Here is a 13,098-nt window from a genome sequence, read left to right as displayed (position 1 = left end):
AGTGCTCAACATCGCTCGGCATCAGGGAAATCCAAATCAAAACCTCCATGAGATACCACATCACACCAGTCAGAATGGCTAAAATTAACAAATCAGGAAACGACAGATGTTGGCAGGGATGCGGAGAAAGGGGAACCCTCCTATACTGTTGGTGGGAATGTAAGCTGGTGCAGCCACTCCAGAAAACAGTATGGAGGTTCCTCAAAAAGTTGAAAATAGAGCTACCATATGATCCAGCAATTGCACTACTGGGTATTTACCCCAAAGATACAAATGTAGGGATCCGAAGGGGTACATGCACCCCAATGTTTATAGCAGCAATGTCCACAATAGCCAAACTGTGGAAAGAGTCAAGATGTCCATCGACAGACGAATGGATAAAAATGTGGTATATATATAAAATGGAATATTATGCAGCCATCAAAAGGAATGAGATCTTGCCATTTGCAATGTCGTGGATGGAACTGGAGGATATTATGCTGAGCAAAATAAGTCAAACAGAGAAAGACATGTATCATATGACCTCACTGATATGAGGAATTCTTAATCTCAGGAAACAAACTGAGGGTTGCTGGAGTAGGGGGTGGGGTGGGAGGGATGGGGTGGCTGGGTGATAGACACTGGGGAGGGTATGTGCTATGGTGCGCACTGTGAATTGTGCAAGACTGTTGAATCACAGATCTGTACCTCTGAAACAAATAATGCAGTATATGTTAAGAAAAGAAAAAGAAGAAGATAGCAGGAAGGGAAGAATGAAGGGGGGGAAATTGGAGGGAGAGACGAACCTTGAGAGACAATGGACTCTGTAAAACAAACTGAGGGTTCTAGAGGGGAAGGGGGTGGGAGGATAGGTTAGCCTGGTGATGGGTATTAAAGAGGGCACGTTCTGCATGGAGCACTGGGTGTTATGCACAAACAGTGAATCATGGAACACTACATCAAAAACTAATGATGTAATGTATGGTGATTAACATATCAATAAAAAAATTTTTTAAAAATAATGTTAAACTTTTCCAAAGCTACCAATGGCCAGTCAAATCTTCATCACAGCCCCATCTCTCTGGTTCTCACTCTTCCATCTCCCTCCTTGCAAATAAGGACTCTTGCATTACATTGGGACCACTTGGATAATCCAGGATAATCTCCCCATGCCAAAGTCAGCTGATTAGCAACACTAATTCTATCTACAATCTTATTTTCTTTTCATATAACATAATATATTCACCTGTTCCGGGGATTAGGACATGGACATCTTTGGGGAGCTATTTTCTGCCTACCACAGCCACTAAATCAGAATTTCTGTGAATGAGACTCAGGAATCTATATTTTTAACAAGTTCCTGGGCGCCTGGGTGGCTCAGTTGGTTAAGCGACTGCCTTCGGCTCAGGTCATGATCCCAGGGTCCTGGGATCGAGTCCCACATCGGGCTCCCGGCTCGGCGGGAAGCCTGCTTCTCCCTCTCCCACTCCCCCTGCTTGTGTTCCTGCTCTGGCTGTCTCTGTCTCTGTCAAATAAATAAATAAAATCTTTAAAAAAAAAAATAAAAAAAATAAAAAAAAATAAAAAAAAAAAGTTCCTGGGTGATTCCTATAAACATTCAGATTTGTGAATAAATGGTCTCATACATCTTCCCTCTTCTATCTCAATCTCCAAAACAACATAATTGCTCCATTCAAGGTCACTGATTATTTTTCACTCATCTAACAATAGTTTATTAGTACCCACCAAGTGTTAGGAACTCCTTGAGATGCTAGGAATAAAGATAAGACCCCTAACCCTCATGGAATATACCATCTAATAGCAATTACTTTATATTACTTCCTCTTCACCACTCAATCTCTTCATGTTGGACAAATAAGGTAAAGGACTTGAATAGACATTTCTCCAAAGAAGTTATCAAACTGAGGGTTTTAGAGGGGAGAGGGTGGGGAAAGGGGTAAGCCTGGTGATGGGTATTAAGGAGGGCAGGTATTTCATGGAGGACTTGGTGTTATATGCAAACAATGAATCATGGAACACTACATCAAAAACTAAAGATGTACTGTACAGTGACTAACATAACATAATAAAAAAAATTATAAAAAAAAGATATACAAATGGCCAATAAGCACATGAAAAGATGCTCAATCATAACTAGCCATTAGGGAAATGCAAATCAAAACCACAGTGAGATACCATTTCACACCCAATCAGGATGGCTATTATCAACAAAATGGAAAATAACAAGTACTTGCAAGGATGTGGAGAAACTGGAACCCTCCTGCATTGCTGATGGCAATGTGAAATGATACAGCCACTGCGGAAAATAGTTTGGTGGTTCCTCAAAAAATTAAACATAAAATTACCATATTGCCTAGCACTTCCAGTTCTAGGTATATACCCTATATACTTCCAAAAGAATTGGAAGCAAAGACTCAAACAGATAATTGCACACCAGTGTTCATAGCAGAATTACTCACAAAGATAAATGGTGGTAATAATCCAGATGTCTATCAACAGATGAATTGATTTTAAAAATGTGGTATATCCATACAATGGAACATTACTTAGCCATAAAAAGGAATGAAATTCTGACATATGCTACCTACATGACTGAACTTGCTAAGGGAAAGAACCCAGTCACAAAAGGACAAACACTGTAAGATTCCACTTAAAGGGGGTACCTAGAATAGGCAAATTTATAGAGACAGAAAATAGAACACAGGTTCCCAGAGGCTGTGGAGAGGAGAGTTTCGGGAGTTATTGTTTAGTGGGTACAGAGTTTCAGTTTGGGATGATGCAAAAGTTCTGGAAATGTAAAGTCATGATGGATGCACAATATTGGGATGCCACTGAACCACAGGCTTGGAAATGGTTAAAATGGTAAATTTTATGTTATGTATATTTTGTCACAATTTTAAAACTTCAATTGTAAAAAACAAAAACAATTTTAAAATCTTCCCACAAAGAAAATGTCAAGCCCAGGTGACTTAATAGATGAGTTCTATCAGACCTTTTTTTTTAATATATTTTCAGTTTTATTTTTAAAAGGCATGCATGACAAAGATTATTACTAAGTCATGTCGTGACTCTACTTGCACTCAACACTTGTTCTTGAGCATCTTTCTTTGTTTTTACGGTTTCAACAAGTTCCTTATATTATTTCAGGTACTCTTTTTCCGTCCTATGAGGCAATGCTTCTGCTATTTTTCCCCCATTTTTCAGGTGTATTTATTGGATAGGTTTTCAAAGCTTGTTGCAAAAGCTTCTGCTTCTCTGTTGTCCAAGAGGTGAAATGTGTGCAGACTTTCAAAAAGCTGTCACCCTGTCAGCTTGAGGTATGACTCCTTGTAGTGCACCATCTTTTTTGATGAAGGTCATGACTTCGGAGGCTCTTTTTTTGCCAACTCCATAAGAAGAATATGTGTTCATGTAGTCAGCAACAGCTTCCTGTGATACTGTGATTTATAAAAAATATATATATTTGGTCATTCCGATGACCAAAATACATTTCTCATATATATTTGGTTTTTATCCATGGTTCCTGGCTCACAGCTCCCAAAAACCTTGCAATTTCCCAAATTATAAGAACAGTGGGAGTATATTTTGTTACAAGATTCAATCTCTTGTCTTCAGTTCTTGAAACTGCTTTTGAGCCGTAAAGGTGAAATGGGTGTCTTGTTATTCATAACAAGCCCTTTTCCACCACAACTGGGTTTACATTATGAGGTGACTTCTGGAAGCACCTAAGGGTGGGGGCTGGTTGCCAGGGGAACCAACCAGGAATGTCCTACCCCCTGATTCTGGGAAGGGGGTGCCTAAAGTTTGAATCAACCACCAATGGACAAGGAGTTGATCAATCATGCCTATGAAATGTAATGAAACCTCCATAAAAACCCAGAAAGATGGGGGTTGGAGAACTTCCGGGTTGGTGAACACAAGGAGATCCTGGGAGAGTGGTGCACTCTGAGAGGGCATGCAAGCTCTGTGCCTTTTCCCCATGCCTTGCCCTATACATACCTCTTCCATCTGCCTGTTCCTGAGTAGTGTTCTTGTATAATAAACCAGTAATCTAGTAATTGAGTAAAATGCTTTTCTGAGTTCTGTGAACCACTCTAGCAAATTACTGGAACTCAAGGTCTGAGGGTGTCATTGGAACCTCTGATCTACAGCCAGTCAGTCAAAAGCACGTGTGACAACCTGGACTTACTACTGGCATCTGAAGCCCCACTATTGTGGGATTTAACCTGTGGGATGTGATGCTATCTCCAGGTAGATATGTCAAAATTGAGTTAAACTGTAGGACACTCAGTGTCCAAGAATCACTCGTTGGTGTGGGGAACCGCCCCCTCCCCCCTACACACACACACACTAGAACTGGGTCCACAACCCTTACTTCCCATCTTGAATTTGTTCCAGCAAGGAAATTCACAGCTTTGATTAGTAATTGCAGGTCAATTCTCTTCTGACCAGTTTTTACTGCCATTTCCACCTTTGGCAGTTGATGTCTCTCCATTCTTAGATGTTTGTCACATACAAGCCTCAGCTTCTTCTCTCTCTTTTCTATGTTACTCATTTGTTTCTCTTTTTTTTTTTTTTATTAATTTTATTATATTAGTCACCATACATTACATCATTAGTTTTTGATGTAGTTGTTCCATGATTCACTGTTTGTGTATAACACCCAGTGCTCCATGCAATATGTGTCTTCTATCTGTTTTACCAGAGCAGGCTTTCCTATTTCTTTTGTAGATGCTGATGCATTTCATGTAAGTACCTAAGCTTGCTAGTTGGAACATATCTGAAAGTTTTTCCACTTCTTCCTTCCAACCTGCCCCATCTCATTCTCAAAAAAGCAATTCCAGGGGCGCCTGGGTGGCTCAGATGGTTAAGCATCTGCCTTTAGCTCAGGTCATGATCCCAGGGTCCTGGGATCAAGCCCTACATTGGGCTCCTGGCTCAATGGGAAGCCTGCTTCTCCCTCTCCCTCTGCCTCTCCCCCTGCTCATGCTCTCTCTCTCTCTGTATCTCTATGTCTTAAATTAATAAAATCTTTTAAAAAAGAAAAAAGAAAAGCAATTCCAGGTCTCCCATGAATTTTGAAGTTTTTGCCTTTCCCTTCTAATGGCTTTTTTTTTTTTTTCTGGGTATCTTTTCCTTCCTTGACAATAATGCCTATTGACTGACCTCCACTCCCTTCTCCTTAGCAACCCAAGCAGCTTTGGATTCAGCTAATCTTTTTCTTTAGCTTCTGACATCTTCTGTTTTCCTTCTGCACTCACTTTCTTCTCTGTTTCTTCCTTGGCTTTTTCTTTTTAGAATGTGTTTATCCTTGCATCACAACTACATGCATTATCAATTAACGTTCTCATTCAGCTCAGTTCTTTTTTTCTTGGTGCCCTGTTGCTCTGTCTTGTTTTTCAATCCATCTCCTGTCATCATGACATCCTGCTTCTTCATTTAAATACAAAGACTGTCTCCGGGAGTAAAAAATATACCAGAAGGAATAAAATGTCTCTACATCTTCAAATGGTGACTTCATATCACCAAGTTTAGGAGCCTTTTTATTATTTAATGATCTAGAATTGCTTTCAAGCCCTAGGGAAAACACTCTGAAGAAACTGTCCTTTGCCTTACTTTTAGAAGGAACAGACTTATGAAAAGTAAGCTGCATCTCTTAGATTCTCTTATTTTCACTGGGTCAGACATTTCATAAGGTTTCATTATGCCCGTAGTTATGAAGTAGCCATGATCTTCTTTTACTGGGTCACCAGCTTCTTTCAGGGCTGTTTTAACACCACTGCTTTATGAGGAGTTTTGGTCTGTCTCTGTAACTCTGTGTCTTACATGGCCAAGTCCAAGAACCCCATAATGAGCCTGGTTCTTCCAGTCTTCGGGATCAAGTATTTTCAGCATAAGAAACTGTCCTAATGATGCAAGCATGCATCTGAGACCAGAGACGGGGTCCCACAGGACCAGCCAAGAGGGTCCTTGGCTTCACCCAGGATGGAAATCAAATGTGAACCAGCAGAAGGTGAGAGCAGAGTTTATTGATGATGTAGAGAGAGCAGATACAGACTCAGAAAGTATAGGAGCATGAGTCATCTTTGCTTGGGGTCTGGAGTTTTTATTGGCAATCGTGGTCTGGTGCACGTGTCCTCCTAGGCGTATAGGAACTGGGCAGAACAGGACAGGGTCCAGGTGTCCTTCATAAGTCCTCATTCCCTGAAGCCAGGGGTCTTGGCATTGAGATGTCCAGGGCCAATGGTCTGGAATAGGCACACGATGGCTCTGCCTGGTCATTCCTTAGATATCATCTACTGTGCTGGAAGACTTCAAAGATATCATTATCTCTTTGTCCATTACAAGGAGAACATAAGTAATTTGCATTACAAGGCATGTGTAAAGTGGGGTGAGGGTGCAGGTCCTAGCAAGAACAGAAGCTGGAAAAGAAGCAAAGGGAAGGGGAAAACAGCTTTTTCTCTCATGGGGGTCCCTTGGGTTTCCTCATCTCAGTAACTAATTCTTCATCTTCTGTTCCCTCTCACCACTCTTTTTTATTGCCTGGTTCCAGAGCTCAGAGCATGGTAAAGCCCCATAAATACAGTGCTTCACATCCCAGTTGGAGGGCACTGAGCATCCTTTCTGGCTCTCCCTCCCAGTTCCAGCCTGGTGCCTTGGCTCCCTAAAGCCCAGGGAGCAGCACATGAGGACTGCCAATAACCACTTCCGGATGCAGCCTTCCTGCTGTGGTCATTTCCTGAAGACTTTCAAAAAACAGATCCTTTTAATTTTCTGCAAACTTTTCCATAGAAAATAAGAGGGGGGAATACTACCTTCCCCTCCTCCTCCTCCACTGAGGCTGAGACCTTAGTGCCAAAAACACTGACAAGGACAGTATGACAAAGGAAATTTACAGGCTCTCTATCTCTCATGAATATAGTTGCAAAAACTCCTAAATAAAATTGTAGCAACCCAAATTTTAGAGTGTTTAAAAAAAATTTTTTTAAAAATTAGACCATGGAACAGCTGGGTGGCTGTCAGTTAAACATCTGCCTTTGTCTCAGGTCCTGATCCCAGGGTCCTGGGATCAAGTCCCACATTGGGCTCCTTGCTCAGCGGGGAGCCTGCTTCTCCCTCTGCCTCTGCTGCTCCCCCCGCTTGTGTGTGCGTGCTCTCTGACAAATAAATAAATAAAATCTTTAAAAAAAAATTTACACCATGACCCAGAAAGTTTCATTTTAGAAAACCTAAAAATGTCATCTATTACACTAACAGACTGAGAAAAATCTAATAAGCATCTCAATAAATATGTGCAGAAAAACATTTTTTAAAGCCCATTCATAGCTTTAAAAAATATGTCCTAGTAGTAAGACTAAGAGCAGAACTTCCTTAATCTGATCAAAGATGTATTTAAAACCTATGAATACATCAAAATGGGGAAATGTTAGAAATGTCAGAAACATTCTCTTCCAAAAGAAGATCAAAACCAGACGTCAATAATCACCTTGACTATTTAAGAATGCATGTCAGTCCTAGCCAATGCAAAAAGTCAAGAAAATGAAATTAACAGGGGCTGCAGTGAAAGGTGGGGACCAGGGAATATGAGACAGCAAGAGGTGTCCACTATAGGCAGCCATGGAGAAGATGAGAACTAAATTTTACACTAAAGGATCCTGCACTAAATATTAAGGGAAGCCAATAATTTTAATGAGGTCTATTTATAGTCTCGTGCTATTCTTTACAATGTTTTTAACATGTTTTGTGAATGAACAAAGTAAAAAAAAAAAAAAATGGGCCAGGTGGTGAAAGCTTTACTGTATGAAAATAAGAATATCTCTACAAACCTGAATTTTCTTTAATACGAGCGGTGTTTCCTGATCCCATACGTGGACGGTTCCTCCATCAGTAATATATGCTTTACATGCCGTCACCATTTGATTTGTTACCTAAAATAAATACAAGTCCAAAATAGCTATAGGTGAAGAGAGAAATAAAATTTAAGATTTTTAAACCACAAGCATAAAAATATGATAAACAGTAAACTTATGGGAGGAATGAATCACAATATAAAAAACAAAGAAATACACATTCCATCAAAACCAAGACAGCTCAAATTTTTTACTGCATTTAAGTCAACGTCAAAGGGACCATAATTTCCGAAGTCAACTATATTTTCCTTTTGTCTATTTTTCCTCTAACTAGGATCCAAGTGTCATTCTTCACCATCCTTCAACATGCAAACTAAATTTAAAGTTAACCACCTCTCACATACCCCAAAATAGTGAGGGGGGAAAAAACAGTCAGGAGGTTAGATTAAGAGGGCAGGCTGACACACAGAAATTTTGGAGAATTCCTAAAATATAGAAAGCACACAGGATCAAATCTACAAGAGGAAAAAAAAAAATAAAGATGACAGAAAACCAGAACCCCTTCTGGAGAAGGTTACTGTGAAGGTGGAAATCTTTGAGGTGGAGACAATGGGAGGTGGCCCTTGGTTGTGACCCTACACACTGAATTTGGAGCAACTTGTACAGTGGGCAACAATGGCATATGCTGACAGGACAGAGTCATGAGTGTGGACTATGCCCCAGGTAGCTATTGCACCCCAGGAGGACATGTTAGAGAAAAAGCTCTTCACATTCCCTACCTGCCACACCCCCACACATAAGAGACAGACCACAAGAAACAGAACAAGCAGGCAAATTAGGACTTAAATACAAAGATGGGCAGATAACCCAGAATCACCAAACAACTAAAGAAAATAAACATGGTGGGGCGCCTGGGTGGCTCAGTCGGTTAAGCATCAGACTCTTGATTTCAGGTCAGGTCATGCTCTCAGAGTTGTGAGATTGAGCCCCACATTAGGCTCTGTGCTTAGTGGGGAGTCAGCTTGAGAATTCTCTCTCTCCTTCTCCCTCTGCCCCTTCCCCCACTCATACTTTCGCACACTCTCTCTTTCTCTAAATATAAATAAATATATCTTTTTTTTTTTTTAAAGATTTTATTTATTTATTTGACAGAGAAAGACACAGCGAGAGAGGGAACACAAACGGGGAGTGGGAGAGGGAGAAGCAGACTCCCTGCCGAGCAGGGAGCCCGATGCGGGACTTGATCCCGGGACTCCAGGATCATGACCTGAGCCGAAGGCAGTTGCTTAACCAACTGAGCCACCCAGGCGCCCTAAATAAATATATCTTTAAAAAATAAAAAGAAAAGAAACATGGTAACAGAGGCTTTAAACTCAACAGAGGAAATACAAAAAAAGATATGTAAAATATTTTAAGATATCTTTTATTAACTACATGAGAAAGATATGAGTATTTTACATCACAAAAAAAAACAACTAGGGAACTTGTAAATTAAAATTTTTATTATCAAAATAAAAAAATTCTATTGATGAACTGACCAACAACTGGGACATAAACGAAGAACAAAAGAGTGAGCTGAAAGGTCAAAGGACAGAAACTGACAAAACAAAACAAAACATTAAGAGAAATGGAAGTTAAATTCAAGGGGACAGAATAAACTGAACAGGTAGGTAAGGAATACTCAAAGGAAAAACGAGGGAAATTTCCCAGGAATAGAGACGAAAGTTTCTGGATTGCAACAATCCAGCAAGTATAGAACAACATAAATGTAAAAAGAACCACATCACTTTGAAATTTTACAAGTTCAAGGATAAAGAAAAAATCCTAAAAACTTCTTGAAAGAATAAGACAGGTTGCCTACAAAGGAAAAAGAATCATATTAGCATAAATTTCTCATCAACAGTACTGGATAAGAGACAACAATACTTCAAGTTTCCAGGAGAAAATTATGTTGAACCTGGAATCCCACTGAAATTAACATTTGAGTAGCAGGACAAAATTAAGCTATTTTCAGACATGCAGGAATTCAGGAGGTTCACCACATACAGACCATCTCTGAAAGAACCACTTGAGAATACTTTTCAGCCAAAGAAATAATGAATCCAAGATGGAGGAAGATGTAGAAATCACAAGAGAGAGGTGATCAAAGAAACTAGCAATGCTTAGATTTTATTCTGAACACATGGGGATTCATAATATTAACAATTAGACAAAATAGTTTAAAATTATTAACAAAAATGTAGAACAAGAAATCTCAGCGTGAGACATATATAGCAAGAAAGAGACAAGTGATGGGGAAAAATCCTAACATTCTTCCCCTGTTTAAGAGATGGATAATGATTAAATCTATTGATTAGTTTTTTAAAAAGAGAGTTGAGATGTGACTATTACTTTATATATTTATGTTCTGCTTGAATTACAAAGAAATTTTATTTATGTGTCTCTTGGATGTTTTTTCAAATTATTTAAGTAATGAACCATATGTCACAACAGAGGAAGATTTTACACAAATTACAGTGCTGGTGGGAGTAGCTAAAGAAGTGTTGTCAATCATGCACACAATTCCTGGCTCTTGAGCAAAACTATTTGGAATGAATAAATTAGAAAAGCACCAGCCATGATCTCCAGGTCGTGAGATCGAGCTCCATGTCGGGCTCCATGCTCAGTGTGGAGCCTGCTTAGGATTCTCTCTCCCCCTTTCCCTCTGCCCCTCCCCACCACTTCTTTCTCTCAAAGGAAGGAAGGAAGGAAGGAAGGAAGGAAAGAAGGAAGGAAGGAAAGAAAACAAAGGAAAGAAAGAAAAGCACCAGCTACATTTAAACAAAAAGCCTGAGGGCTTACCTCTGACAAGAAGGTACACCTTCAATTAAGTAGAACTGACCAGTCAACACCTTTCTTTTCTTGTCCACTGTTCTGTCAAATCCAGAACTCTGAGAGGCACCCAAACTTCCCATTTCCCTTCCCTGGCCAGAGGGAAAGTATTGTTAACTTTTCACAGGGTTACATGTATGATTTCTTCCCTTGGAAACTTACCTTGATAAACAATGAAGTCATTCTCTCTGAGGTGTTATAATACCGTGACACACTGTGAATCATTCTGATGGCATTAATCAAATTTTGTATTCCATGTGCCATGGAAACCTAAAATTGAAATATATTAAGTGAATTGCATCATATATTTATAGTTTTAATAACCAATATCCTATAATATTCAAAACTCTAACCACACATAAAATCGTGTAACATTTTTATCTTAAAGTCAAATTTTACTAAATGCAATGTAGCATCCTAGACTGGTTCTTGGAACTGAAAAAGGACATCAGTTTTGACAAATGTACCAAGGTAATGCAAGATGTTAACAAGAGAAACTGGGTGAAGAGAATTCTGTACTATAACTTTTCTGTACATCTAAATTTAAATTTTTATTTAAAAATACAATTTTAGAGGTGAAGGTGATTTTAAGGATTAATAGTTCAAGATTATCTTTTTATAAAGATTTTATTTATTTGAGATAGAGAGAGAGAGAAAAGACGAGTGGGGAGGGGCAGAGGGAGCAGGAGAAGAAAGCAGGGAAAATAGAGAGGTAGGGAAGTTAAGCACCTTGTCCAAGTTCCTACAGCTATATTACATAACCACAGTTATGTGCCTGAGATTTTGAGACCCTGCTTTTAACTATGATGCAAATCAGGATGGGAGAACAGGTAAGGTCAATGGCATTCCTACAAGGAGGTTGCCTCTTAATTTCTAGGACAATATAAAATATATAAAAGATGTTTTAATGGTGATAAAATAAATAAAACCAGAAATAACAACTATTTCTTTAAAGATTTATTTATTTGACACAGAGAGAGAGAGAGCACAAGCAGGGGGAGTGGCAGGCAGAGGGAGAGGGAGAAGCAGGCTTTCTCCTAAGCAGGGAGCCCAATGCAGGGCAAGATCCCAGGACCCGGGATCATGACCTGAGCCAAAGACAGACACAACTGACTGAGCCACCCAGGTGCCCCAGAAATAACTATTGAATAGTGTACTGTATGTCCTAGGTATGAGGTGTAATTATGACTTAATTAAATCAATGATATGTGGCTTATGGAAATTAATATCTTTACTTTGCTGGTAACCTGGGATGTCAGAATTCATATTACATGTGTTATCTGTATATCAAAAAGAGTCTAATAAAAATAAGCCAAGGAGGGGTCTCTCCCACTCTCAGTAAGGCAAGTCTACAAAGTACCTGTAACCGGGGTGCCTGGGTGGCTCAGATGGTTAAGCGTCTGCCTTCGGCTCAGGTCATGATCCCGGGGTCCTGGGATCGAGTCCCGCATCGGGCTCCCTGCTAGGTGGGGAGCCTGCTTCTCCCTCTGCCTCTGCCTCTCTCTCTCTCTCTCTGACTCTCATGAATAAATAAATAAAACATTAAAAAAAAATAAAAATAAAAAAAAGAAGTTGAAATTCAAAGCTTAAAAAAAAAAAAGTACCTGTAACTCCAAAGAAGAAGGCTCAGAGATGGCATCAAATGGGTCCATCAGGAAAATACCCTTCATCTAAATTTTTTTTTAAGATTTTATTTATTTATTTGACAGAGAGAGACACAGCAAGAAAGGAAACACATGCAGGGGGAGTGGGAGAGGGAGAAGCAGACTTCCTGCTGAGCAGGGAGCCTGATGCGGGGCTCAATCCCAGGACCCTGGGATCATGACCTGAGCCAAAGACAGACACTTAACGATTGAGCCAACCAGGTGCCCCACCCTTCATCTAAATTTTAAACATCATTTATAATAGAAGATTCTTGAGCACACAGTTCTTACCTATCTACACACAGTGTTCAGACACTTTATATGTAAAACATATAATGATAGATATGCCAATAGCAGAAATTGCAACACCAAGATAATAAAATGAAACACTAAACATAAAATTCATAAAACTTATCCACAAAAAATGGAAGAATGAGTCCTCTGCACTTTTCCTGCTCAAATGTGAGTTACAAACTAAACAGCAGGGGCTGTTTGCTTTTAATGAGAAAAAGAAAATGAGGATAAATGGAATTTATGAAGCCTCAAAAATAGTGAGTATATGAGGGGGAAGCAATTATATGACAATACTATTAGAACTTCTTTAATTTCAAAGATAATGTTCAAAATATTCCTGCATCAGAGAATGTGAAAGTTTAATAACAACAACAAAATAATAATAATAAGGTATATTTATGCTAGAACAATTGAATAAATTTTTTTAAATTACTAGGATG

General features: G+C 39.3%; 2 pseudogenes across 1 annotated transcript; both read right to left on the bottom strand.

Moving 5' to 3' along the window:
• Positions 1 to 3,057: 3,057 nt before the first annotated feature.
• Positions 3,058 to 4,808, bottom strand: LOC102737290 (dnaJ homolog subfamily C member 2 pseudogene; annotated as a pseudogene).
• LOC145718349 (dnaJ homolog subfamily C member 2 pseudogene) lies at positions 3,610 to 11,117 on the bottom strand (annotated as a pseudogene). Its single transcript, XR_014141738.1, has 3 exons — positions 10,884 to 11,117; positions 7,827 to 7,928; positions 3,610 to 6,248 (listed from the first exon to the last, which is right to left on the bottom strand). The product of XR_014141738.1 is annotated as a dnaJ homolog subfamily C member 2 pseudogene (transcript).
• Between the last annotated feature and the right edge of the window lie 1,981 nt (positions 11,118 to 13,098).

This window comes from Leptonychotes weddellii, unplaced genomic scaffold (genome assembly GCF_054177405.1).
Source record: "Leptonychotes weddellii isolate Sample4059 unplaced genomic scaffold, ASM5417740v2 HiC_scaffold_1439, whole genome shotgun sequence".
Taxonomy (NCBI): Eukaryota; Metazoa; Chordata; class Mammalia; order Carnivora; family Phocidae; genus Leptonychotes; species Leptonychotes weddellii.
This window is presented reverse-complemented; position numbering and strand designations above follow the sequence as displayed.